The sequence below is a fragment of the Pristiophorus japonicus genome, chromosome 15 (assembly GCF_044704955.1).
Source record: "Pristiophorus japonicus isolate sPriJap1 chromosome 15, sPriJap1.hap1, whole genome shotgun sequence".
Classification (NCBI taxonomy): domain Eukaryota; kingdom Metazoa; phylum Chordata; class Chondrichthyes; family Pristiophoridae; genus Pristiophorus; species Pristiophorus japonicus.
The window spans coordinates 61,961,657-61,988,184 of record NC_091991.1 but is presented as its reverse complement, the minus strand read 5'-3'; the positions used below and the strand labels follow the sequence as shown (position 1 = coordinate 61,988,184).

General features: G+C 44.5%; 1 protein-coding gene across 3 annotated transcripts in view; it reads left to right on the top strand.

Moving 5' to 3' along the window:
* LOC139280807 (ELKS/Rab6-interacting/CAST family member 1-like) overlaps positions 1-26,528 on the top strand; it is a 1,247,673-nt gene that overhangs the window by 63,402 nt on the left and 1,157,743 nt on the right. The gene's annotated exons all lie outside the window — the stretch shown is intronic.

Sequence of the window (26,528 nt, the reverse complement as noted above, 5' to 3'; positions counted from 1 at the left end):
CCGCCCTTTCTCCCCCACCCGCCGCCCTTTCTCCCCCACCCTCCGCCCTTTCTCCCCCACCCCCCGCCCGTTCTCCCCCACCCCCCCGCCCGTTCTCTCCCGCCCTTTCTCCCCCATCCCTCCCCCTTTCTACCCCCATCCCTCCCCCTTTCTCCCCCATCCCTCCCCCATTCCCTCCCATCCCTCCCCCATTCCCTCCCCTTTTCCTCCCCCCCTTCCCTTCCCTCCCCCCCCTTTCCTCCCTTCCTTCCTTTCCTCCCTTCCTTCCCTCCCTCCCTCCCCTCCCTCCCCCTTCTCGCCCTGCTCCCTCCCCCCCTCGCTGTCAGAACCACAGACACTGACAGACAGAGAATGAGAGACACACAGACAGACAGAGAGATAGAGACACTGACAGAGACACACTGAGCGGGGGCATCCCAGCACGCTGTTGGAGGGCTCCCGGTGTTGCAGTCGGTAAGTAGAAAATGTTTTATTTATTGATTTAAAAAAAAAAATTATTTCTTATTAATTTTTTTGATTGATTTATTGGTTGATTTATTGATGTATTTATCATTTATTATTGATGATGGCTCTTTATTTGTAAAACTGAAGTGTTTTAATGTTTGTAAACTTCCCTTTAAACACCCGCCCCCACCATTCCCTATGCCTGATTTGTAACCTACGCCTGATTTTCTAAAGTGTAGATAAGGTTTTTTCGAGCGTACAAAAATCTTCACTTACTCCATTCGAAGTTAGTTTGGAGTAAGTTTTCACTCACGAAACTTTGAAATCAGGCGTAAGTGGCCGGACACGCCCCCTTTAGAAAAAAAAATTCTGTTCCAAAGTGAAACTGTTCTAACTGACTAGAACTGGAGCAAACTAAATGACGAGAATTCCGATTTCTAAGATACTCCGTTCTACACCAGTTGCTCCTAAAAATCAGGAGCAAATTATGTGGAAACTTGGGGCCGTTAATTCTAATTGTTAACACTGGAATGAAAAATAACACTTTCATTTATATAGCAGCTTTTCACTACCTCAGGATGTTCCAATGTACTTTACAACCAATGAAATACTTTTTGAAGTGTCATCACTGTTTTAATGTAGGAAACTCCACAGCCAATTTGCATACAGCAAGGACCCACAAACAGCAATGTGATAATTCCAAAATAATCTATTTTTAGTGATATTGGTTGTAGGATAAATATTGGCCAGGACACCAGGGAGAACTCCCCTGCTCTTCTTCGAAATAGCGCCTCCCTGAAAAGGCCTCGTTTTTTGACAGTCTCATCTGAAAGATGGCACCGCCAACTGTGTCTGAAGTGTCGGCCTAGATTGTGTGCTCCAGTCTCTGGAGTGGGAATTGAACCCACAACCTTTTGACTTGGGCGAGAGTGCTACAGCTGAGCCATGGCTGACATCTTATGGGTTTATAAGTGCCACTGAGCTTAATACAAAGGAATTAAATGAACATCTGTAGACAATGTGCCTGTGATTACCTCTTCAACTTTTTGCAAATTCCACTTCCTTGCATTGTCAAGCTGTACAGTTCCCCAAATCAGTCTCCTGCATAATATAATTTAAAATGAATTTAATATTGAGAATGGGTTTAAGCAATACTAAATGCGCAAATCATCTTGTCCATGAGACCCACTTCCTGTTTGACCCTATTCCCACTAAACTGCTGACCACCCAACTTCCTTTTTTGGCTCCCATGTTAGTCGACATTGTTAACGGTTCTCTCTCATCAGGTACTGTTCCCCTCTCTTTCAAATCTGCGGTCATCACCCCTCTCAAAAAAACAACCCTTGACCCCACTTTGCTTGCTAGCTATCGCCCCTTCTCCAACCTCCCTTTCCTGTCCCAAGTACTTGAACGTACTGTCGCCTCCCAAATCCGTGACTATCTTTCCTTGAATTTAATGTTTGAATCCCTTCAATCTGGCTTTCACCTCTGCCACGTACCAAAACGGCTCTCATCAAAGTCACAAATGACATCCTTTGTGTGACTGTGACAAAGGTAAACTATCCCTCCTCTTCCTTCTGGACCTATCTGCAGCCTTTAACATAATTGACCATTCCATCCTCCAACGCCTCTCCACCATCATCCAGCTAGGTGGGACTGCACTCATCTGGTTCCATTCTTATCTATCTAATCGTAGCCAGAAAATCTCCTGCAATGGCTTCTTTTCCCATTCCCGTATCATTATCTCTGGTGTCCCCCAAGGATCTATCCTTGGCCCCCTCCTATTTCTCACCTATATGCTGCCCCTTGGCGATATCATCCAAAAACGCGGCATCCGTTTCCACATGTATGCTGACGACATCCAGCTCTACCTCTCCATCACTTCTCTTAACCCCTGCTTAGTATCTAAATTGTCAGACTGCTTGTCCGACATCCAGTACTGGATGAGCAGAAATTTTCGCCAATTAAATATTGGGAAGACCAAAGCCATTATCTTTGGTCCCTGCCACAAACTCCGTTCCCTAACCACTGACTCCATCCCTCTCCCTAGCATCAATCTGAGGGTGAACAAGACTTCACAATCTAGGTGTCATATTTGACCCTGTAATGAGTTTCCGGCCACAAATCTGTCCCATAATTAAAACCGGCATTTTCCACCTCCATAACATTGCCTGCCTTCGCCCCTGCCTCAGCTCTTCTGCTGCTGGAAACCTCATTCATGCCTTTGTTACCTCTAGACTTGACTACTCCAACTCACTCCTGGCTGGCCTCCCACATTCTACACTACGTAAACTTGAAGTCATCCAAAACTAAGCAGCCCGTGTACTAACACGCACCAAGTCATGATCTCCCATCACCCATGTGCTTTTTGACCTAGATTGGCTCCCGGTTAAACAACGCCTCGAAGTCAAAATTCTCATCCTTGTTTACAAATCACTCCATGGCCTTGCCCCTCCCTATCTCTGTAATCTTTTTCAGCCTCAACCCCACAAGAGGTCTGCGCTCCTCAAATTCTGCCCTCTTAAATATCCCTCATTATAACTGCTCAACTATCTGTGGCTGTGCCTTCAGCTGTTTGCGCCCTAAGCTCTGGAACTCCTTCCTTAAACGTCTCCGCCTCTCGACCTCTCTTTCCTCCTCAAAACCCATCTCTTTAACCAAGCTTTTGGTCATCTGTCTTAATTTCTTTTGTGGCTCGGTGTTAAATTTATCTGTTTTGTCATGTAACACTGTTGTAAAGTGCCTTGGGATGTTTTACTACATTAAAGGTGCGATATGAATAATTGTTAATATAACAGATTTCACACACTTGCTTTATGCATTTAATACAATAGGTTCAGTAGAAAACAAATATTCTCTAAACTCGTTTCGAATTAGCACAGGTATTTGAGTCACCAAACCTTTAGCAGCTGAGGTAGAAATCTAACTAGTATGTGTTGCACCTTTTCATTACTGAAAGCTGGCAAATACCCTGGTTTGTAAAGTATCTTTATTTGGTATCCAGCATGACCGTATTGTGTATTTATAGTTATGAGTTACTAATGTCGGTAATCCTGAGAAACACGAGAGAGAGAGAGAGAGAGAGAGAGAGAGCAAAAATGTGCATTACCATCTCTGAGGGGCATCTGTAGTCAGCTTGGCTTAGTTGATGTCACTCTTGCCTCTGGGCCACTATGTTGTGGATTTAGATGCCAGTATTTAAGTACGTGGTCTCAGCTGGTGTGGTGCTAAAGGAATGTTGGACATGCAATCCTTTGGGTGATGCATTAATTTGAGGCCTTACCTACTTGTTCTGGTGGATACCAAGATTCTTTTCACAATATTTGAAAAAAAGCAGAGTTCTCCTGGTGTCATGGTCAACATTTGTCCCTCAACAAACACCACCAAAACTGATGAACTGGTTACTTGTTTCATTGGTTGTGAAATTTTGCTGTGCACAAAAGGCTGTCATGTCTGCTTGCATGATAACTTTCAAATCCAGTGACCATTATCATATGTGATGTACTTTTGAGATTTACAGAAGAAACATGCAAATACAACTTTTTAAATCAGCACTGTTTAAACCGTAGAAAGTTAAAGAAATATAAAACTAAATGGCAATAACAGGAAAAAGCATTATTTCAAAAATTTGAAGTCAAGATTGCGTGTTAGATATGTGGACGTGCAAAGCATTCAAAACAGATTTGTAACATTAGCAGCATTAATAACTATAGACAGATATGACATGGTAGCTATAACATGTGTTGTTTTAAGTTTGGATGGTACTGGGAATCTAATACTATAGGTACAGGCGTCGCAAATCTGGAGTTCCGAAATCCGTACTGTTCCGGACAATGACGATCCCTGGCGGGGTCATCTGGAATCCGGACCCCCGCCTTGGGCTGACGCCGCCTTCCTTCCCCTGCCTCGGGCCGCCACCAACCTCTTCCCCTGCCTCGGGCCTCCGCCGACCTCTTTACTGCCCCCCCCCCCCCCACCATCGCCGCTCGGCTGCCCGACCTGACTCCTTCCCCCCCCCCCTACCTGCATACATACTCTGGCCCAGACGTTTCCAGACTCGGGACGTCGGGATGTCGGAAAGACATTCCAAAGTCCGGAAATACACAGAATCCAGAGCGGCCTCGGTCCCGAGGCTTCCAGATTTTCGATGCTGGACCTGTCTGTACTGGTTGCAACATAACATAAGACTTGGGAACAGGAGTAGGCCATTCTGCCCCTTGATCCTGCTCCGCCATTCAATAAGATCATGGCTGATCATCTACCTCAACTCTACTTTCCTGCACTATCCCCATATCCCTTGATTCCCTTAATATCCAAAAATCGATTGATCTCTGTCTTAGATATACTCAACGACTGAGCTTCCACAGCCCTCTGGGGTAGAGAATTCCAAAGATTTACAACCCTCTGAGTGAAGATGTTTCTCCTTATCTTAGTCCTAAATGGCCGACCCCTTATTCTGAGACTGTGACCTCTGCTTCTAGACTGCCCAGTCAGGGGAAACATCCTCCCTGCACCTACCCTGTCGAGCCCTGTAACAATTTTGTATGTTTCAATGAGATCACCTCTCACTGAACTCTTGAGACTAGGCCTAGTCTACTCAATCTCTCCTCATAGGACAATCCGCCCCCATCCCAGGAATCAGTCTGGTGAACCTTTGTTGCACTCCCTCTGTTAAATATAAATTTGTTAAGGGAGGTTCATGTTTGACTAACCTGATTGAATTTTTTGAGCAGGTAACCAGGAGGATCGATTAGGGTAGTGCGTACGACAGAGTGTATATGGACTTTAGCAAAACTTTTGAAAGGTCCCAAATGGCAGACTGGTCAGGAAGGTAAAAGCCCATGGGATCCAGGACAAAGTGGCAAGTTGGATCCAAAATTGGCTTCGAGGTAGGAAGCAAAGGATAATGGTTGATGGATGTTTTTGTGACTGGAAGGATGTTTCCAGTGGGGTTCTGCAGGGCTCAGTACTGGATCCTTTGATTTTTGTGGTATACATCAATGATCTACATTTGAATATAGGGGGTATGATTAAAAAGTTTGCAGATGATTCTAAAATTGGCTGCGTAGTTAATAATGAAGAGGAAAGTCATGAACTACAAGAGGATATCAATCTACTGGTCAGGTGGGCAGAACCGTGACAAATGGAATTTAATTTGGAGAAGTGTGAGGTAATGTACTTGGGGAGGGCTAATAAGGAAAGGGTATACACATTAAACAGTAGACCAAGTATAGATGAACAAAGGGACGTTGGAGTGCTTGTCCACAGATCCCTGAAAGTAGCAGGCTAGATGGATAATGGTGGTTAAGAAGGCATACGGAATGCTTGCCTTTATTGGCCGAGGCAGAGAATAGAAGAGCAGGGAGGTTATGCTTAAATTGTATAATAAACTGGTTAGGACACAGCTGGAATACTGCGTGCAGTTCTGGTTGCCATATTATAGGAAGGACGTGATTGCACTGGAGAGGGTGCAGAGCAGATTTACTAGGATGCTGCCTGGAATGGAGAATCTTAGCTATGAGGATAGATTGGATGGGCTGGGTTTGTTCTCCTTGGAATAGAGGAGGCTCAGGGGAGACCTCATTGAGGTGTGTAAAATTTTGAGGGGTCTGGATATAGTGGCTAGCAAGGGCCTATTTCCCTTGATGAAGGGGTCAATTGCGAGGGGGCATAGGCTTAAGGTGGTTGGTGGAAGGTTCAGAGGGGATTTGAGGGGAAGCTTCTTTACGCAGAGGGTTGTGGGGGTCTGGAACTCACTGCCTGGAAGGATGGTGGAGGCAAAAACCCTCACCACATTTAAAAGATGCTTGGTTGGGCACTTGAAGTGCTGTAAACTGCAGGGTTACGGACCTGGAGCTGGTAAGTGGGATTAGACTGGATAACCTCTTGTTGGTTGGCGCAGACATGATGGTAAGTACATCATGGAATCTAATATGGCCAGAGTGATCTTCTGGACTAGTTTCGATCGCCTGGATGGGTCGGAGAGGAATTTTCCCAGATTTTTTTCCCCTCAAATGGTCTGAGTTTTTATCTGTTTTTCCCTCTCCCAGGAGATCGCATGGCTCCGTGTGGAGTGGAGTGTAAAATGTTGCGATACATGGGGTATCGCGATTGTGTGGGGTGGACTGGTTGGGCCGGATGCTCTTTACCTGTCTGCCATTGTTCATTGTTCATGAGTTTATATGTAACCTTCAGGGCTGCTGACCGAGGGCCATGAGGCTCTTTGTCGGCCGCGTGGACACGATGGGCTGAAATGGCCTCCTCCTGCACTGTAAATGTCTATGTTTCTATATCCTTCCTTCGGTAAGGAGACCAAAACTATGCAATACTCCAGGTGTGGTCTCACCAGGCCCACGTATAATTGCAGTAAGATGTCTTTACTCTTGTACTCAAATCCTCTTGTAATAAGGCCAACATGCCATTTGCTTTTCTTAATTGCATGCTGTCCCTAACTTTCAGTGATTTGTGTACAAGGCCACCCAGGCCCCTCTGAACACCAACATTTCCCAATCTCTCACCAATTTCATAAAATACTCTGCTTTTCTTCACTTTGATAGAAAAATAGATAACTTCACATTTCTCCACATTATATTCCATTTACCATGTTCTTACATAGACATAGAAACATAGAAATTAGGTGCAGGAGCAGGCCATTCAGTCCTTCGAGCCTGCACCGCCATTCAATAAGATCATGGTTGATCATTCAACCTCAGTACCCCTTTCCTGCTTTCTCTCCATACCCCTTGATCCCTTTGGCCGTAAGAGCCATATCTAACTCCCTTAGCATGTCTATAATTTCCTTGAAGCCTCTTTGCATCCTCCTCACAACTTACATTCCCACCTAGCTTTGTATCATCAGCAAACTTGGATATATTACATTTGGTCCCCTCATCGATATCATTGCTATAGATTGTGAATAGCTGGGGCCCAAGTACACATCCTTGAGGCATCCCACTGGTTACAGCCTACCAACCCGAAAATGACCCATTTATTCCTATTCTCGTTTTCTGTCTGTTAACCAATCCTCAATCCATGCTCGTATACTACCCCCAATTCTGTGAGCCATAATTTTGTTTAATAACCTTGTGTGGCACCTTATCAAATGCCGCCTTAAAATCCAAATAGGACCACATCCACAGGTTCCCCCTTATCTATTCTATTAGTTACAACCTCAAAAAACTCTAACAGATTTGTCAAACATGATTTCCCTTTCATAAATCCCTGTTGACTCTGCCCAATTTTATTATTATTTTCTAAGTGCCCTGTTATCACATCCTTTAATAATAGATTCTAGCATTTTCCCTACTTCTTATGTCTGACTAACTGGTCTGTAGTTCCCTGTTTTCTCTCTCCCTCCTTTCTTAAATAGCGGGATTACATTGGCTACCTTCCAATCTGCGTGAACCGTTCTAGAATCTTATGAATTTTGGAAGATGACAAACAATGTATTAACTATTTCGAAAGCCATCTCTTTCAAAACCCTAGGATGTAGGCCATCAGATCCATGGATTTATCTGCTTTCAGTCCCATTAATTTCTCCAGTACCATTTTTGTACGAATTCTAATTTCTTTCAGTTCCTCATTCTCTCTAGACCCTTGGTTCTCCACTATTTCTGGGAGATTATTTCTGTCTTCCGTGAAGACAGACACAAAATATTTGTTTAAGTTCTCTGCCATTTCCTTATTCACCATTTATAATTTCTCCTGTCTCGGCCTGTAAAGGACCCCCATTTACTTTTGCTAATCTCCATTTTTACATACCTATAGAAGCTTTTACAGTCTGTTTTTATGACACTCACTAGTTTACTCTTGTATTCTATTTTCCCTTTATCAATTTTTTGGTCCTCTTTTGCTGAATTCTAAAATCCTCCCAATCCTCAGGTTTTCTGCTCTTCATGGCAACATTATAAGCCTCTTCCTTTGATCTAATACTATCTTAACTTCTCTTGTTAGCCATGGTTGGACCACTTTTTTCTTTAAAGGAATGCCTTAAAGGAATGTATGTTTGTTGTAAATTTTGTATTTATTTTTTAAATGCTAGCCATTGGTTGTCTACCGTCATATCTTTTAAAGTAATTTTGCAATCTATCTTAGCCAACTCGCCCCTCATACCTACATAATTTGCTTTGTTTAGATTTAAAACCCTAGATTCGGATTTAACTAAATCACTTTTAAACCCAATATAAAATTCTATCATGTTATGGTCACTCTTCCCTAAGGGCCTCTTTACTACAAGGTTATTAATTAACCCTTTCTCATTGCACAATACTAGATCTAAAATAGCCTGTTCGTTAGTTGGTTCCTCAACATTCTGATGTAGAAAACCATCTTGTATACATTCTGTGAATTTGTCCTTCACTCTTACTGCAAATTTGGTTTGCCCAGTCTATATGTAGATTAAAGTACCCCATGATTACTGTATTACCCTTGTTAAATGCACCTCTAATTTCCTGATTTATACTCTGCTCTACATTATCACAACTGTTTGGGGGCCTATAAACAACTCCCACCATTGTTTACTGTCCCTTGCTGTTTCTTAGCTCCACCCAAACTGATTCAACTTGATTTTCAGAGCTAAGATCCTATCTCTACTGTCTTTATCCCATCCTTTATCAGGGCTGCACCTCCTTTTCCATTTTGTCTATCGCTTCTAAAAGTTAAGTATCCTGGAATACTTAGTTCCCAACCTTAGTCATTTTGCAATCACGTCTCTGAATTGGCTATTAGATCAAATCTGTTAATTTCTATCTGCACTATTAATTCATCTATTTTGTTGCGAATGCTTTGCGCCTTTAGCTTTAACTTTTTTCTGTTTTTCCCTGATATCACTTTAGTCAGTGATGCCTATTACCTTTGTTCCTCTCTGTTCCTTCCTGACCCACTCTGTTTATTTTTACCCAAAACTCTCTGCCCTAGAGATTTGACATTTCTCTTGCTGCTTTAAAATTTACTCTTTCCTGAATCCTCCCATCCCTCCCTTCATTAGTTTAAAGCCCTATCTACTGCTCTAGTTATTCAATTTGCCAGGACATTTTCAAGAATAATTGGGAGGGGAAAAGGGTGTATTGGTGTGTCAGAATCCTCACTATCACAGTATAAGCATGCAAGGAAAATCCTACTGCAGGGCTGAGTTAGGATAGAATTCCCGCCCTCCTGTATGGCTGAGGCATGGACGATGTACAGAAGACACTTCCAGTCGCTGGAGATATATCACCAACGATGTCTCTGCAAGATCCTGCAAATCCCCTGGGAGGACGGGCGCACCAACATCAGTGTCCTCGTCCAGGCTAACATCCCCAGCATTGAAGCACTGACCACGCTCGATCAGCTTCGCTGGGCAGGCCACACAATTCGCATGCCAGACACGAGACTCCCAAAACAAGTGCTCTATGCGGAGCTCCTTCACATCAAACGAGCCAAAGGTGGGCAGTGGAAACATTATAAGGACACCCTCAAAGCCTCCCTGATAAAGTGCGACATCACCACTGACACCTGGGAGTCCCTGGCCAAAGACCGTCTTAAGTGGAGAAAGTGCATCTGGGAGAGCGTTGAGCACTTCAAGTCTTAATGCCGAGAGCGTGAAAAGGTCAAGCGTAGGCAGCGGAAGGAGCGTGCGGCAAACCAGTCCCACCCACACCTTCCCTCAATGACTGTCGCTCCCACCTGTGACAGAGTCTGTGGCTCTCATATTGGACTATATAGCCACCAAAGAACTAACTTCAGGAGTGGAAGCAAGTCTTCCTCGATTCCGAGGGACTGCCTGTGATGAGAATTCATATGGATGGAGTTGAGAACTAAGGAAGGTAATACAATGCTCAGTGTGCATTACAATACTGGCCACCAAACAGTGGAGATAAGAAAGAGGTAGAGATGTGTAACCAGTTCAGAGTTATGCAAGATCAACAGGGCGATAATGGTGACTGACTAGTGTTAAGATAATGCATGTGGTTGAAATGAGGATAGCTTTTGAGAATGCATTCAGGTCTGCTTCCCAGGTCAGTGTGTTTCCAGTCCAACAAAGACAGAAGCATCATTTGATTTCGGTTCTGGGAAATGAAGCGGGGCAAATAACCGATGAGATAAGAGAACAATTGGGAAATATCAACCACAATATAGTTAGGTTCAATCGAAGAATAGAAAATGGTACGGAAGTGTGAAAGGAAAGGATGGCGAACTGGAAAAAGGCTAAGTTTTAACAAGGTAAAAGGGACCTGGTCTAAAGGAACTGGGTAGATTGACAGATCAGCATTGGAAGTTTTCAAATGAGATGCAGTGCAATATAAATACATTCCAATAAGCGAAAAGGGGGTGTATCAAAGACTAGAGAGATTAAAGCTAAACTAAAACTTAAAATGATAACATTCTAATCTCCACAATTTGGTTTCCTCCTTTATCTGAGAGGTCCTACCTTTCTTAACTTTTATGTTACATGATATTTCCTTTTATATTATCTGCTAACCTTATTTCACATTCCCTTTTCTCTCATTTGAATCTCACTTTTCACCTCTTACACTTTCTGTATTCTTCAGCACTGGTGCAGCAGGGAGGGATTCAAATTCGTGGGGCATTGGAACAGGTTCTGGGGGAGGTGGGACCAGTACAAACTGGACGGTCTGCACTTGGGCAGGACCGGAACCAATGTCCTAGGGGGGGAGTGTTTGCTAGTGCTGTTGGGGAGGAGTTAAACTAATATGGCAGGGGGATGGGAACCAATACAGGGAGACAGAGGGAAACAAAAGGGAGACAAAAACAAAAGACAGAAAAGAGATGAGTAAAAGTGGAGGGCAGAGAAACCAAAGGCAAGAAACAAAAAGGGCCACTGAATATAAAAGGGCTGCAGGAGGGGTCAAAACTAAAAATCATGGTTTAAAAACTAGGATTAAAACACTCTACCTAAATGCACGCAGCATTCGAAATAAAGTAAATGAGTTGACGGCACCAATCATTACAAATGGGTATGATTTGGTGGCCATTACAGAAACATGGTTGCAGGGTGGCCAAGACTGGGAATTAAACATACAGGGGTATCTGACGATTCAGAAAGATAGGCAAGAAGGGAAAGGAGGTGGGGTAGCTCTGTTAATAAAAGATGATATCAGGGCAGTTGTGAGGGATGATATTGGCTTCAATGAACAAAATGTTGAATCATTGTGGGTGGAGATTAGAGATAGTAAGGGGAAAAAGTCACTGGTCGGCGTAGTTTATAGGCCCCCAAATAATAACTTCACGGTGGGGCGGGCAATAATCAAGGGAATAATGAAGGCATGTGAAAAAGGAACGGCAGTAGTCATGGGGGATTTTAACCTACATATCGATTGGTCAAATCAAATCGCACGGGGTAGCCTGGAGGAGGAATTCATAGAATGCATACGGGATTGTTTCTTAGAACAGTATGTAACAGAACCGACAAGGGAGCAAGCCATCTGAGATCTGGTACTGTGTAATGAGACAGGAAAAATAAACGATCTCCGCGTAAAAGATCCTCTCGGAATGAGTGATCACAATATGGTTGAATTTGTAATACAGATTGAGGATGAGGAAGTTGTGTCAGAAACGAGCGTACTATGATTAAACAAAGGGGACTACAGTGGGATGAGGGCAGAGTTGGCTAAAGTAGACTGGAAACAAGGACTAAACAGTGGCACAATTGAGGAACAGTGGAGGACTTTTAAGGAGCTCTTTCATAGTGCGCAACAAAAATATATTCCAGTGAAAAAGAAGGGCGGCAAGAGAAGAGATAAGCAGCCGTGGATAACCAAGGAAATAAAGGAAAGTATCAAATCAAAGACCAATGCGTATAAGGTGGCCAAGGTTAGTGGGAAACTAGAGGATTGTGAAAATTTTAAGCAACAGCCAAGAATGACTAAAAAAGCAATAAAGAAAGGGAAGATAGATTACGAAGGTAAACTTGCGCAAAACATAAAAACAGATAGTAAAAGCTTTTACAGATATATAAAATGGAAAAGAGTGACTAAGGTAAATGTTGGTCCCTTAGAAGATGAAAAGGGGGATTTAATAATGGGAAATGTGGAAATGGCTGAGACCTTAAACAATTATTTTGCTTCCGTCTTCACAGTGGAAGACACAAAAACCATGCCAAAATTTGCAGGCCACAGGAATGTGGGAAGGGAGGACCTTGAGACAATTACTCTCACTAGCGGGGTAGTGCTGGACAGGCTAATGGGACTGAAGGTAGACAAGTCCCCTGGTCCTGATGAAATGCATCCCAGGGTATTAAAAGAGATGGCGGAAGTTATAGCAGATGCATTCGTTATAATCTACCAAAATTCTCTGGACTCTGGGGAGATACCAGCGGATTGGAAAGCAGCTAATGTAACGCCTCTGTTTAAAAAAGGGGGCAGGCAAAAGGCAGGTAACTATAGGCTGGTTAGTTTAACATCTGTAGTGGGGAAAATGCTTGAAACTATCATTAAGGAAGAAATAGCGGGACATCTAGATAGGAATAGTGCAATCAAGCAGACGCAGCATGGATTCATGAAGGGGAAATCATGTTTAACTAACTTACTGGAATTCTTTGAGGATATAACGAGCATGGTGGATAGAGGTGTACCGATGGATGTGGTGTATTTAGATTTCCAAAAGGCATTCGATAAGATGCCACACAAAAGGTTACTGCAGAAGATAGAGGTATGTGGCGTCGGAGGAAATGTATTAGCATGGATAGAGAATTAGCTGGCGAACAGAAAGCAGAGAGTCGGGATAAATGGGTCCTTTTCCAGTTGGAAATCAGTGGTTAGTGGTGTGCCACAGGGATCAGTGCTGGGACCACAACTATTTCCAATATACATAGATGACCTGGAAGAGGGGACAGAGTGTAGTGTAACAAAATTTGCAGATGACACTAAGATTAGTGGGAAAGCGGGTTGTGTAGAGGACTCAGAGAGGCTGCAAGGAGATTTGGATAGGTTAAGCGAATGGGCTAAGGTTTGGCAGATGGAATACAATGTTGGAAAGTGTGAGGTCATCCACCTTGGGGGAAAAAAAAACAGTAAAAGGGAATATTATTTGAATGGGGAGAAATTACAACATGCTGTGGTGCAGAGGGACCTGGGGGTCCTTGTGCATGAAACTCTTTTAGAGTCTACCTACAAAACATAAAACATTAAATCGTGCCACCCAACCTGGGTGACACACCAGACATTTACAAGGCCCTTTTTTTCCTTTTTTTGGGTTTTTTTTTGGGCACTAAAATCACAATTTTCCAGTGCCCCCTATAAAAGGGAAGGGGACACTAAAAGCACCGGCATTTAAAACAAATTAAACTTTAAAACGTAAAATCAAATTAAAATTTGGTTGCCGGGCGTGATGATGCACTCCAGTCCCTCCGGTGCCCACCTCTCGCGGAAGGCCGCGAGCGTACCGGTGGACACCGCGTGCTCCATCTCCAAGGACACCCTGGACCGGATGTAAGAGCGGAAGAGAGGCAGGCAGTCAGGTTGAACGACCCCCTCGACCGCCCGCTGCCTGGACCGGCTGATGGCACCCTTGGCCGTGCCCAGGAGCAGTCCTACGAGGAGGCCTTCGGACCTACCCGCTCCCCTCCGCACAGGGTGCCCAAAGATCAGGAGAGTGGGACTGAAGTGTAGCCAGAATTTCAGGAGCAGCCCCTTCAAATAATGGAACAGGGGCTGCAACCTCGTGCACTCAATAAAAACATGGAACACGGACTCCTCCAGACCGCAGAAATTGCAGGCGGCCTGGGAGTCCGTGAACCGGCTTAAAAATTTGTTGCACGGCACTGCTCCGTGCACCACCCTCCAGGCCAAGTCCCCGACGAATAGTGGGAGGACCCCTGCGTAGAGTGCCCTCCATCGGGGCCTTGTGCATGAAACTCTTTTTGGAGTTCACCTGCAAAACATAAAACATTAAACGGTGCCACCCGACCTGGGTGACACTCCAGACATTTACAAGGCCCTTTTTTTTCCCCCCCCTTTTTTTTTGTGTTTTTCTTTTTTTTTTTTGGGCACTAAAATCACAATTTTCCCCAGTGCCCCCTATAAAAGGGAAGGGGGACACTAAAAGCACCAGCAATTAAAACAAATTAAACTTAAAAACGTAAAATCAAATTAAAATTTGGTTGCCGGGCGTGATGATGCACTCCAGTCCCTCCGGTGCCCACCTCTCGCGGAAGGCCGCGAGCGTACCGGTGGACACCGCGTGCTCCATCTCCAAGGACACCCTGGACCGGATGTAAGAGCGGAAGAGAGGCAGGCAGTCAGGTTGAACGACCCCCTCGACCGCCCGCTGCTTGGACCGGCTGATGGCACCCTTGGCCGTGCCCAGGAGCAGTCCTACGAGGAGGCCTTCGGACCTACCCGCTCCCCTCCGCACAGGGTGCCCAAAGATCAGGAGAGTGGGACTGAAGTGCAGCCAGAATTTCAGGAGCAGCCCCTTCAAATAATGGAACAGGGGCTGCAACCTCGTGCACTCAATAAAAACATGGAACACGGACTCCGCCAGACCGCAGAAATTGCAGGCGGCCTGGGAGTCCGTGAACCGGCTTAAAAATTTGTTGCACGGCACTGCTCCGTGCACCACCCTCCAGGCCAAGTCCCCGACGAATAGTGGGAGAACCCCTGCGTAGAGTGCCCTCCATCGGGGCCTTGTGCATGAATCCCAAAAGGTTAGTTTGCAGGTGCAGCAGGTAATTAGGAAGGCGAATGGAATGTTGGCCTTCATTGCGAGAGGGATGGAGTACAAAAGCAGGGAGGTGTTGCTGCAACTGTACAGGGTATTGGTAAGGCCGCACCTGGAGTACTGCGTGCAGTTTTGGTCACCTTACTTAAGGAAGGATATACTAGCTTTGGAAGGGGTACAGAGACGATTCACTAGGCTGATTCCAGAAATGAGGGGGTTACCTTATGATGATAGATTGAGTAGACTGGGTCTTTACTCGTTGGAGTTCAGAAGGATGAGGGGTGATCTTATAGAAACATTTAAAATCATGAAAGGGATAGACAAGATAGAGGCAGAGAGGTTGTTTCCACTGGTAGGGGAGACTAGAACTAGGGGGCACAGCCTCAAAATACGGAGGAGCCAATTTAAAACCGAGTTGAGAAAGAATTTCTTCTCCCAGAGGGTTGTGAATCTGTGGAATTCTCTGCCCAAGGAAGCAGTTGAGGCTAGCTCATTGAATGTTTTCAAGTCAAAGATAGATAGATTTTTAACCAATAAGGGAATTAAGGGTTATGGGGAGAGGGCAGGTAAGTGGAGCTGAGTCCACAACCAGATCAGCCATGATCTTATTGAATGGCGGAGCAGGCTCGAGGGGCTAGATGGCCTACTCCTGTTCCTAATTCTTATGTTCTTATTAATTATCTTTAGTGTTGTTAGCCCTAATTTTATCATTTGCAGGGGCAACTGAATGTATGGTCTCTATCTAGGTGACAGATTCTAGGTGACAAATTCTATGAGCTTCTTGCCTTTGTTGTTGCATAGAGGATGAAAGGAACAAGTGAGAGGATTAAGGAGGTAGTTAGTAGTGAAATAAATAAGCTCCTTAAGGTTATCCTCGAGTAGTGGCCAGTTTTGGTGGAAGGCAGTTAGGACTGATGGAGTTTAATATGGTCCAGCCAGATCTGGCGACTGATTGCTAAACTAGTTGTGTGCCAGATATGTTCAACTCTGCACCTGTTGGACTTGAGGGAGTTAAGGTGAGAGCTGTACATGGTGGGGGAGTAGAGCAAGGGGGGAGGGGACAAGGATTCAGGTGGGAGACGGTTAAGATTTTGTTGGACACGAGTACCAAAGGTAGAGGTGAGGGAGTAGTTGAGTATATCAAGAACTGTGGAGGTGTCATGGAGAATGGAGGGCTAAAGACTGTGTAGTTGGGAGTTTTAAAGTGCATTGTAAGCAACTTTGGGGGGAAAAAAGGAAATGGCTTGGAACGAGGTTGTGGGTTGCGGATAGTGAGGGTCACAACAAAGTAGTCAGATGGTTTTGTCAGTGAACATGACCATAGGATTCGAGAGGCCATGAGAAATAGTGTGGTCGATGAATATGGCTGGGGAAGTTTCTATGGAGGGAGAGATTTCTAAGGAGGTGAGTGGTGGATTCAGAAGTGAGAGCAAGAGTTGCTGTGATGGAGATTGAAATTGCTGATGACGAGGAGTTGTGCAGAGGCTGAGCGGGGAAAGGAGGGACAATATCTGGGGGTGGGTGGTAGACCATGAACATTTTGAAGAACTGGCGAGAGGTGTAGAATGGAGTTCTTTTTATTAAGATATTTTTTAGATTTTTCAGTTGAGTTTTAGTATAGTTGCGGCAAGAGATGTCATTGATGAATGGAGAACTACAGTTTGTCTACCCAGTGTCGGCACTGAGCGCTTTCAGGTCAGGTGTATTACAGGCTAGATGCAGAATAAAGTTTGCACCATTCTGTTCCAACCCTAACCTCAGAAGAGGATCCTTCACCACACCATGTTTATTTCTGAATTTACACTCCAGCTGATCTTTGAATGAGATTGGTAGTTTATTGCTAACTGCCTGCATCCACAAGCTCTGGGTTGAGGCTGCCCAATTCATTTTGTGTAGTTGCTTAAATGGGACGAAGAATTTAATTCAGCATTTTGAGCTTAATTTGAACACTGGCCCCAGAGGTGGACTGGACAGTGGGCCATTAAACCTACCCTTTTCTACATTTGAGATAGTGGAGGGAGGATTATTGCTGTAGTCCATCTCTAGAAGAGATGGCTTTAATGTTCTTTCCACATTCTTAATACACGGTGGGGGGGGAGAGAAATGTGAAGCCTGTTATTGCTGTACCTTTCTGCATGGTGCATGAGGGAGTTGTGATAAGTATCCTTTGTGTGTATCGACTTGGCATCTTAATACTATTGGAATAATGTGTTTCTAAACCAGTTTGTGGCTGACCTATTTTTAAGTTAATTAACTACTTGTTTGATTATTTAATAAGTTGCCAGTTTATCTGAAGCCATAATAAGGGCTGCCAAAATATTGTAACAATGTAAAAACCCATAATCACTGTTTTCTCTAATTGTAAACCACAATAATGCAAATATTTGTCCAGAGAATCAGTTGAGGAGCTTTTACTCCATTGTCTTAATTTGTACTTTCTCTTGAGTGCTTGCCCCAGGTTTGATTACTAATACCGCTGATGAGCATGGTATGGACAATTAAACGTTTTTTGTTTCTCTGCATCCTATGTAACCATTGAGTACTTCTCTCCAACCCAACCTCTTCCCAGTGCAACAGCATAGCATTTCCTATTCCAACACCAGCTGTCTTTTATGGATCACTTATGAGCACTCGTCAATTATTTTCAAATTATTATGTTTTATGTTGCTGGCATCAGCCAACTGGAAATTAGTTTTGTACATCGTAAGTTCCCGCAGACATCATTGAAATATGACCAGATAATGTATTTTAATATTGGTTGAGGGATAATTGCTGGCTGGAAAACGCCCCTGTTCCTGAAATAGTGCCACAGGATTTTTGATGCCGACCTGAGGGGGCAGACGGGGCCTCAGCTTAACATCTCATCTGAAGACAGTGGAGGGCTGAGCATGGGTCACCTTCCTGTCCTCTCAGCTGTCTCTAGAGGAGGGCTGGGTTTGCATTACCAGCCTTCCCTTTCGGGTGCAGCTGGTGGAGGGCTGGGCATGGATTTCCTGACTTCCCTCTCTGCTGTTTCTGGTGGAGGGCTGGGCATGGATTTCCTGCCTTCCCGCTCGGGTGTTTCTGGTGGAGGGCTGGGCATGGATTTCCTGCCTTCCCGCTCGGGTGTTTCTGGTGGAGGGCTAGGCATGGATTTCCTGCCTTCCCTCTCTGCTGTTTCTGGTGGAGGGCTGGGCATGGATTTCCTGCCTTCCCGCTCGGGTGTTTCTGGTGGAGGGCTAGGCATGGATTTCCTGCCTTCCCTCTCGGCTGTTTCTGGTGGAGGGCTGGGCATGGATTTTCTGCCTTCCCGCTCGGGTGCAGCTGGTGGAGGGCTGGGCATGGATTTCCTGCCTTCCTGCTCGGGTGCAGCTGGTGGAGGGCTGGGCATGGATTTCCTGCCTTCCCTCTCAGCTGTTTCTGGTGGAGGGCTGGGCATGGATTTCCTGCCTTCCCTCTTGGGTGCAGCTGGTGGAGGGCTGGGCATGGATTTCCTACCTTCCCTCTCAGCTGTTTCTGGTGGAGGGCTGGGCATGGATTTCCTGCCTTCCCTCTTGGGTGCAGCTGGTGGAGGGCTGGGCATGGATTTCCTGCCTTCCCTCTCAGCTGTTTCTGGTGGAGGGCTGGGCATGGATTTCCTGCCTTCCCTCTCGGCTGTTTCTGGTGGAGGGTTGGGCATGGATTTTCCTGCCTTCCCTCTCGGGTGCAGCTGGTGGAGGGTTGGGTGTATGGTTCTTCACCCACTTGACCAGTGGACTACTTCGCTACCTTGACTATTTATAGCAGGTTGTTTACATACATACTTGACAATAGGCAACATGCACGTTCATGGTTTCATTAGTTTGCCTGATGGTCTAATGGGTAAATGAACCTGGTGTTAAGTCAACAAAACCAGGAAGAGCAATGATGGAACACCATCAACAAAAAGGGTAATAGAAATAGAGAGGAGAGGGAGTGGGGGGCTGCGAGGGGAGAGGGAGGGGGGGCTGCGAGGGGAGAGGGAGGAGGCTGAATGGGCCCGGCCAACGAGAAGAAGCCGGGTCGAAGACTTCGGGCGGAGCCCGCCCCCAGCAAGATGCTGGGCGGGCGGGCCCCACTGAAAACGTGAAGAGGGAGTGGAGCGGTGGGGAGGGCACGGCAGGCAGGGGAGCGGGAGGTGGGGTGGGGGAGGGGAGCGGCAGGCAGCGGAGTGGGAGCTGGGTGCAGGGGGGAAGAGAGCGAGCCAGAGGAAGCGTGAGCTGAACGGGGGGGGAGCCAGAGCCACAGCCAGAGCAGGAGCTGGAGGAGGGAGGTGCAGTCCGATCTTTGCCGCCCCAGTGAGCCCATTCGGCCAGGGTTTCGGGTGGCGTGCTTCGGGCCCCTCCCACACAGTTTCGGGCGCCTGGAGCTACTGCACATGCGTGCACACTGTTTTCAGCGCCCGGACCTGGCTCCGCCCCCGACTGCTTGTGCTGCGCTGCGTCGAGGGCCTGGATCGACCTGCGGGAGTGGAGAATACCGAGGTAAGTTTTCAGCGCGGAAATCAGGCATGGCTCGCGGGGCTGCGTTGTTCTCGGCCTGGCCCGAAATGATTCCTTGGTTTCTAGGGTAATACGCAAATGTGAGTGACCATGTCTTAGAGCAGGTGCTGAATGTTTGTTGCACAACTGAGAAGCAGCTTCTATGTTTTACAAAAAAAAAATCAGTACAGGAAAACCAGATATTCAAATATTTTCTTCCCTGCAACCTGGAAGATTATTTCAACTATTATCTTTCTTCTGCCTTTCGATAGCTAAATAGTTTTACTATTTCTCTTGTGTTGAACTCCTAAATCCACTGTCCTTTAGTATGTACTATTTTGAACTGTGTAAGAAATAAGAATTTAATCATGTATGTATTCTTTGATCTCTTTGCTAGTTTTCTAATCTTTCCTGAACATAAGAACATAAGAACATAAGAATTAGGAACAGGAGTAGGCCATCTAGCCCCTCGAGCCTGCTCCGCCATTCAACAAGATCATGGCTGATCTGGCCGTGGACTCACTCCACTTACCCACCTGCTCCCCGTAACCCTTAATTATAGCTCCCCGTAACCCTTAATTATAAAGGCAATTAGTTCGCAATAGTTGTAGTTGAATGAATGGTGGTATTCTGGTACCATTTTAAAATAAAAACAGAAAATGCTGGAAATACTCAGCAGGTCAGGCAGCATCTGTGGAGAGAGAAGCAGAGTTAACATTTTAGGTTGATGACCTTTTGCCAAAACTCAAAGAACCCGATGTCAATTAAACCAGGAAGAAAAATGATATAACACTTTTACCAGGAATAAACAGGGGTACTGGAAATTTCCTAAATTTGGTCCTAGGTCAATGCTGGGGTAGCAAATAGGTCAGTATAATATAAACATTCTTCTTGTGTGACGCTGGACAAGAATTGGTAGACATGGGGCAATCACTTTTGAAATCAATCACCTGCTATCTGTACACCATTCTAGTTCTCTACACACTTGACAGATTTTATTTCTACCTCATCCTTCCACAGCAGCTAGTTGTAGTACTTCACTGTTGCCATGGATGACATTAGCTAACACTGTACATATTACAGATTTCTGTTCTGTGTGGATCAATGTCAGACCATGTGATACATTTACTCACTGAGCCATTCGAGGTTTTGTATGCTCACTCCAATGCATAAAATTACAGGCAAGCTGTTTTCCAGATTTACTGGTCTACCGATGTTCCTTCATTTCCTCTTCAATAAGAGAGAAAGTCAGCAGTTAAATAAATTTGTGCGTTGCTTGTGCTCCTAAATTCAAGAGTGATAAGAGTAGAGGTCTTGGAGCAGATTATCTGCTTGTTCCATTAATAGGGGAATCGTATGTGGCACAGAAATGAAGAGGGGAGATAAAAACAATTTGGAATCTGAAGAGCAGAGAGAAATAAATAGAAGTTAAGGATGTGTGATTGCACTAGCTCTGAATGTTAGCAGCCAGTCTCTGTAACTAAGCAGGTTGCTATGGAAACAAGCAACCAGGAATTATCAAAGGGCATTTATCTCTGTCTGTGGAGGCTGTGGATGTAGTTGCACGAATAGAATTGAGGTCGGACTAACCTCCAATACTCTTCTAAACATCATCAGTTTTTGACGCGCTATTTTCGTACAGATTGTTTTGTGATACTCCAGGTTATGTGATAAATTTAGGATATATGTCGCTGCATTTCTTTGAATAATTTCAAAAAATATGAAAAGGAACTAAATGTTTTAATTGTGACCTAGTTTAAGATTTTTAATATAAAAATACATTTGGACATTAGAAAATACAATGAGGTATTTCACAACGATTGAAATAGAGCACACTGAAGGCATGTTGAAACAAAGTTTCTGCTGTCTGGTTAGATCTGGTGGTGGTGTGCCATATAGGCCGAAAATGTTGTCCAAAATGATGGGCCATATCTGCACAATTACGCTATCTGAATGTAAGCACTATGCAGCAGGTGCAAGAAGAGAGTCAGGAAGGTCCCGAAGAACTTACAAATTACCCTGAGGTTGAAGTATTACCGGCTCCACCGGAGATTGGGCAGGGAAGACAAATCCAATATTTACTAATGGGCTCCATTTCACTTAAATTTTGAAGACCCCAGCACCAACATGCCTGCATCATGTTGCTAATGGAGTAATGCACCAACCTAAATGACATCAGTATCCTGTACTTCACCTCACCCACCATACATTAGAATCCTGTACTTCACCTCACCCACCATACATGCACTCCTATTTGTCTCCTGCTGTAGAAATGTGGCTAGTAACAAATTAATTCTTTGTACACAGTTCAATTCCAACATTTTTTTAGTGTATAGTTGTTTGGTGTGCCAACAGTGTCTCTTCACCTGTGCTTCCCCTTTGTGTTCGAAGAATGTATCCTACTGCCTTTGTAGTGTCTCTAAGTGTTACCCTTTTTGGATAAGGAAGCGAGGCACTTGCTCCTGCATGTCCTTGAGTGATTCCTGTTTCCCATTGATCGAATACCTGAGTGTTTGATACATTTATGGAGGTAAGAAACAGCAACATTGTTGGTTATTAGCCTTGAGATGTGGGTCAGTCACCTGCAAGACACTCTCTGTTGGGCTCTGTTAGTGGCCCATAATTTGCAGGGTCATTTTCTCCAGGACAGCTTCATTGCCACCACCAATTGTTTGAGATTGAAAAATTAGTGAAATGGTGAATACTTCGAGTCCTACCATTGCTATGCAACTGGTCCTTTGTTTCGCAAAAATAGTGCATTAGCTTGCAGGATGGTAATGGGTTGTGGTGGGAGTCTTTTTTTGGCCCCATTTTTTTCTGTTAATTTAGCATCATAAAGATTTGCTTGGATTTTGGAACATATGTCATGCATGAATATGGGGTGCCTTGGATTGGTTGAGAAAGGTTAAGGGATTCCCATGAACAGCTGATTGAAGTGAAGCTGTGCTGCTGCTGCCATGCTGTACCATAGTACTGGAAACGGGTACCTTCTGTGGCCACTTATCTTGGCATACTTGTTTAGTGTCTTACAATTCTTTCCCCACATTGCAAGAAGTGCATTCACCTGAGCCAGCTCTCTTGCAGCCTTTTGAGGAGGGTGACGCACCAAACCAAAGATGATAACCATTCTTTGCTTCACCTCTTGCAGTCCAAATTAGTGTTCTCCCTTTCTCTCGCGCTCTAATCCTTCTATCACCGTAATCCTTTTTTTTAAGTTTTAAATGGTAACAAAAATTTCTAATGAGGAAAAAAATGTGCCTTATCCTCAAATATCGTGTGAATATATGCGTGTGAATTCAACAGGTACTTCACACAGTTTTGATCGATATCAGGGTAGAAATGGAAAACTTTGCATTTTAAAAGAAAAGCAACTAGGACAATTTCCATAAGTTAATAGCTTATGGGCCGGATTTTCGGCTTTCAGGGTTTTTGACGAAAATGGTGACGATATGTGAAAAAATGTTTACGTTATGCTACCGCTTTTAGGCCGAACTTTCGACCTTTACATCTAAAGGAGACGTTGCACAATTATTCGTGGCGCAAACGCGTCTTTTGACAACTTTAGTCCGTGGTCGTTTGCACTGCGATAGAGGTCTTGGGAGGGGGGGGGAAATAAAAATAAAATTGCAAAAAACATTCCAAAACCATTCACAAAACCCTTAGCTAGCAAATCGCTGAAAAATAATTAAAAAATAAAAAATGTCACTTTTTTTGCAGGCTTTCATACTTACCGCTGCTGGCAGGGCTGTTATCATCATCATCATCATAGGCAGTCCCTTGGAATCGAGGAAGACTTGCTTCCACTCTAAAAATGAGTCCTTGGGTGGCTGAACAGTCCAATACGAGAACCACAGGTGGGACAGATAGTCGTTGAGGAAAAGGGTGGGTGGGACAGATTTGCCGCACGCTCTTTCCGCTGCCTGCGCTTGATTTCTGCATGCTATTGGCGATGAGACTCGCGGTGCTCCTGGTTGCACTTCCTCCACTTAGGGCGGTCTTTGGCCAGGGACTCCCAGGTGTCAGTGGGGATGTTGCACTTTATCATGGAGGCTTTGAGGGTGTCCTTGTAATGTTTCCTCTGTCCACCTTTGGCCTGTTTGCCATGAAGGAGTTCCGAGTAGAGTGCTTGCTTTGGGAGTCTTGTGTCTGGCATACGAACAATGTGGCCTGCCCAGCGGAGCTGATCAAGTGTGGTCAGTGCTTCAATGCTGGGGATGTTGGCCTGGTTGAGGACACTAATGTTGGTGCGTCAGTCCTCCCAGGGGATTTGTAGGATCTTGCGGAGACATCGTTGGTGGTAATTCTCAAAGCGACTTGAGGTGTCTTCTGTACATGGTCCATGTCTCTGAGCCATACAGGAGGGCGGGTATTACTATAGCCCTGTAGACCATGAGCATGATGGCAGATTTGAGGGTCTGGTCTTCAAACACACTTTTCCTCAGTCTGCCAAAGGCTGCACTAGCGCACTGGAGGCAGTGTCGAATCTCGTCGTCAATGTCTGCTCTTGTTGATCAGAGGCTCCCAAGGTCTGGGAAATGGTCCACGTTGTCCAGGGCTGCGCCGTGGATCTTGATGACTGGGGGGCAGTGCTGAGCAGCGTGGACAGGCTGGTGGACAACCTTTTGTCTTGCGGATGTTTAGCGTAAGGTCCATGCTTTCATACGCCTCAGTAAATCCGTTGACTATATCTTGGAGTTCAGCCTCTGTATGCAGACGCAGGTGTCGTCTGCGTACTGCAGCTCGATGACAGAGGTTGGGGTGATCTTGGACCTGGCCTGGAGACGACGAAGGTTGAACAGGTTCCCACTGGTTTTGTAGTTTAGTTCCACTCCAGTGGGGAGCTTGTTGACTGTGAGGTGGAGCGTGGCAGCGAGGAAGATTGAGGAAGAAGTTTGGGGCGATGATGTACGGGCGCGGCGTACAGGTCGGGAGAGTGCCGAAAGTACGACTGTAATGCAATCCACGTCGGCGCACCTCCCCCTGGCGGTACTTGAAAGCGCTGCCGCAAACGGGTACCTGAGGACCCCGACCGGGTTTTCGCCACGGAAGATCAAATCGCGGCTCAAACCCGGTCGCAAACCTGCCGAAAATCCGGCCCAGAAGTGTTTTAGAAGATGTGACATTGCTAAAACGTTTCATAGTTATTTCACAGACTGGACAACACTGTACACTGAGTAGTTGGCATGCTACCTTTTTAAGTGAGAGCACTACTTTTATTTGAACTGCAAACTCAAATAGGAACTTTTACTTTACTTTCCAAAGGACAAGAGCTCAAACAATGCTATGCAACCTGTGATAATGCAGCATAGCAACAGAGGGCGCTACTTCATCATAAAATAAGAGACATGGTTTCGGATATGATTAATAACAAGCAATACTGGTTACACATTTGAAGAGAACATCTGATAGTTTAAATTTTCCCTGTTAGGAATTCATAGGAATGATTCACTAAAATAGGCTGTCTTTTTTTTTTTAGAAAGGTTCATTACATTAGACTTAAGAAAAAACAGGAGTGAATACGTAGCAAATGCAAAGTTCAGGGATTATTCTGTTTATTCTATGCATCTTTGTTCAGGTGTTTAATGTACCATTTTGTATCAGTGGATCGATTTAATGACAACATCCATTTTCACATCTACTTTAACTTGTCTGAAGTAATATTTCATAAAGTATGTTTTCCATTAAATTAATTTCTTTTACCGTAGTTCTTGTACAATATAGTATTTTTAGTTTGAAATCCCTTCTCCCTACTCCTCCAATTTCCATGTCATACAGCTGGAGTGTGCCCCATGTTAATCTGTGAGGACGAGAAAAAATATGGCCTGAATACTATAGGGGCATTAGAATAAAAAACGAATGGTTTATATCCTGTTATGACTGAATAGATGAGTGCTGTCAGTTTTATCCTCTTTCTCGTTTTATTTCTCCTGCAACATCCTCCCTCCGATCATATCCCTGATTCCTGTTTTTTGTTCTTTTGAACCTTTAATGAGAATGAAGGTCTAGAAGAAAAGGAAGGGAGGTAACTTGGCTGCTGATCCTCAAATGTTTTTTCCTTTCTTACTCCACTGGAAGAGAAAGTGCTGCCTTGACATTTTCATCCTCTACACTGTAGGGCCAAGATTTGGAATTTGCAATTTAGGGTACATGGTGAGCATACTCATCAGGTTTGAACAATCAAATGATTTTTCTGTGCTCACTGAATTGTTTATACTTAAGTGTTCCATCTCTGCTTGCAGTAGTGTATTTCTTTACTGTTTTATGTAATTTTGATGGCAAGTTCCTGAAATAAATGTTTGAAATATACTAATGATGAGACGCCCTTGGAGACTAAAAATTATTATAATAGAAAAGAATAACATTATCTCTACATGATTCTAATTCTATAGTACCAGTGGATCTCCCATAGTTCATAAAATACATTGGTGTGAAAGTATTTTCCATTTGACACTTGAAGATTCAGATCCTTTCAGTAGTGACATTTCTGGAAACCTATACAATAATTTACTCTGATTTCTCATTCGTAAACAGTTTGAACTTGGCAGAAGTCGCTGCTCAGTCAAAACAACAATAGTATGAATAAATAAATAAATAAATAACTTTCCAGTGCGATAGGATAGAAATGGTAGCAGCTACTTCCAATGCAAAAATAAATGTGCTAATGAACCAGAGTCATGAGGTATTATTGCTCCACCACATCATGCAATGTAACTAATTTTGCCTAAAATTTTGAAGGGCATGCTGTGTCTGTTATCCCCTTTAGGCTTATTACTGCAGTAGTTTTGAAATACATTGTTTTGTGCATGTAATTAGCTATCTGAAACTGATGCAGCTAGAAATAGAGCAGGTACCTGCACATTGAAAGGGTGTACCAAAGGTTTAGCGTAGTGGTGGAAGCACAAACATGAGACGACTTTATCATGTTCAGAGTTTGGCTTTATTATACCC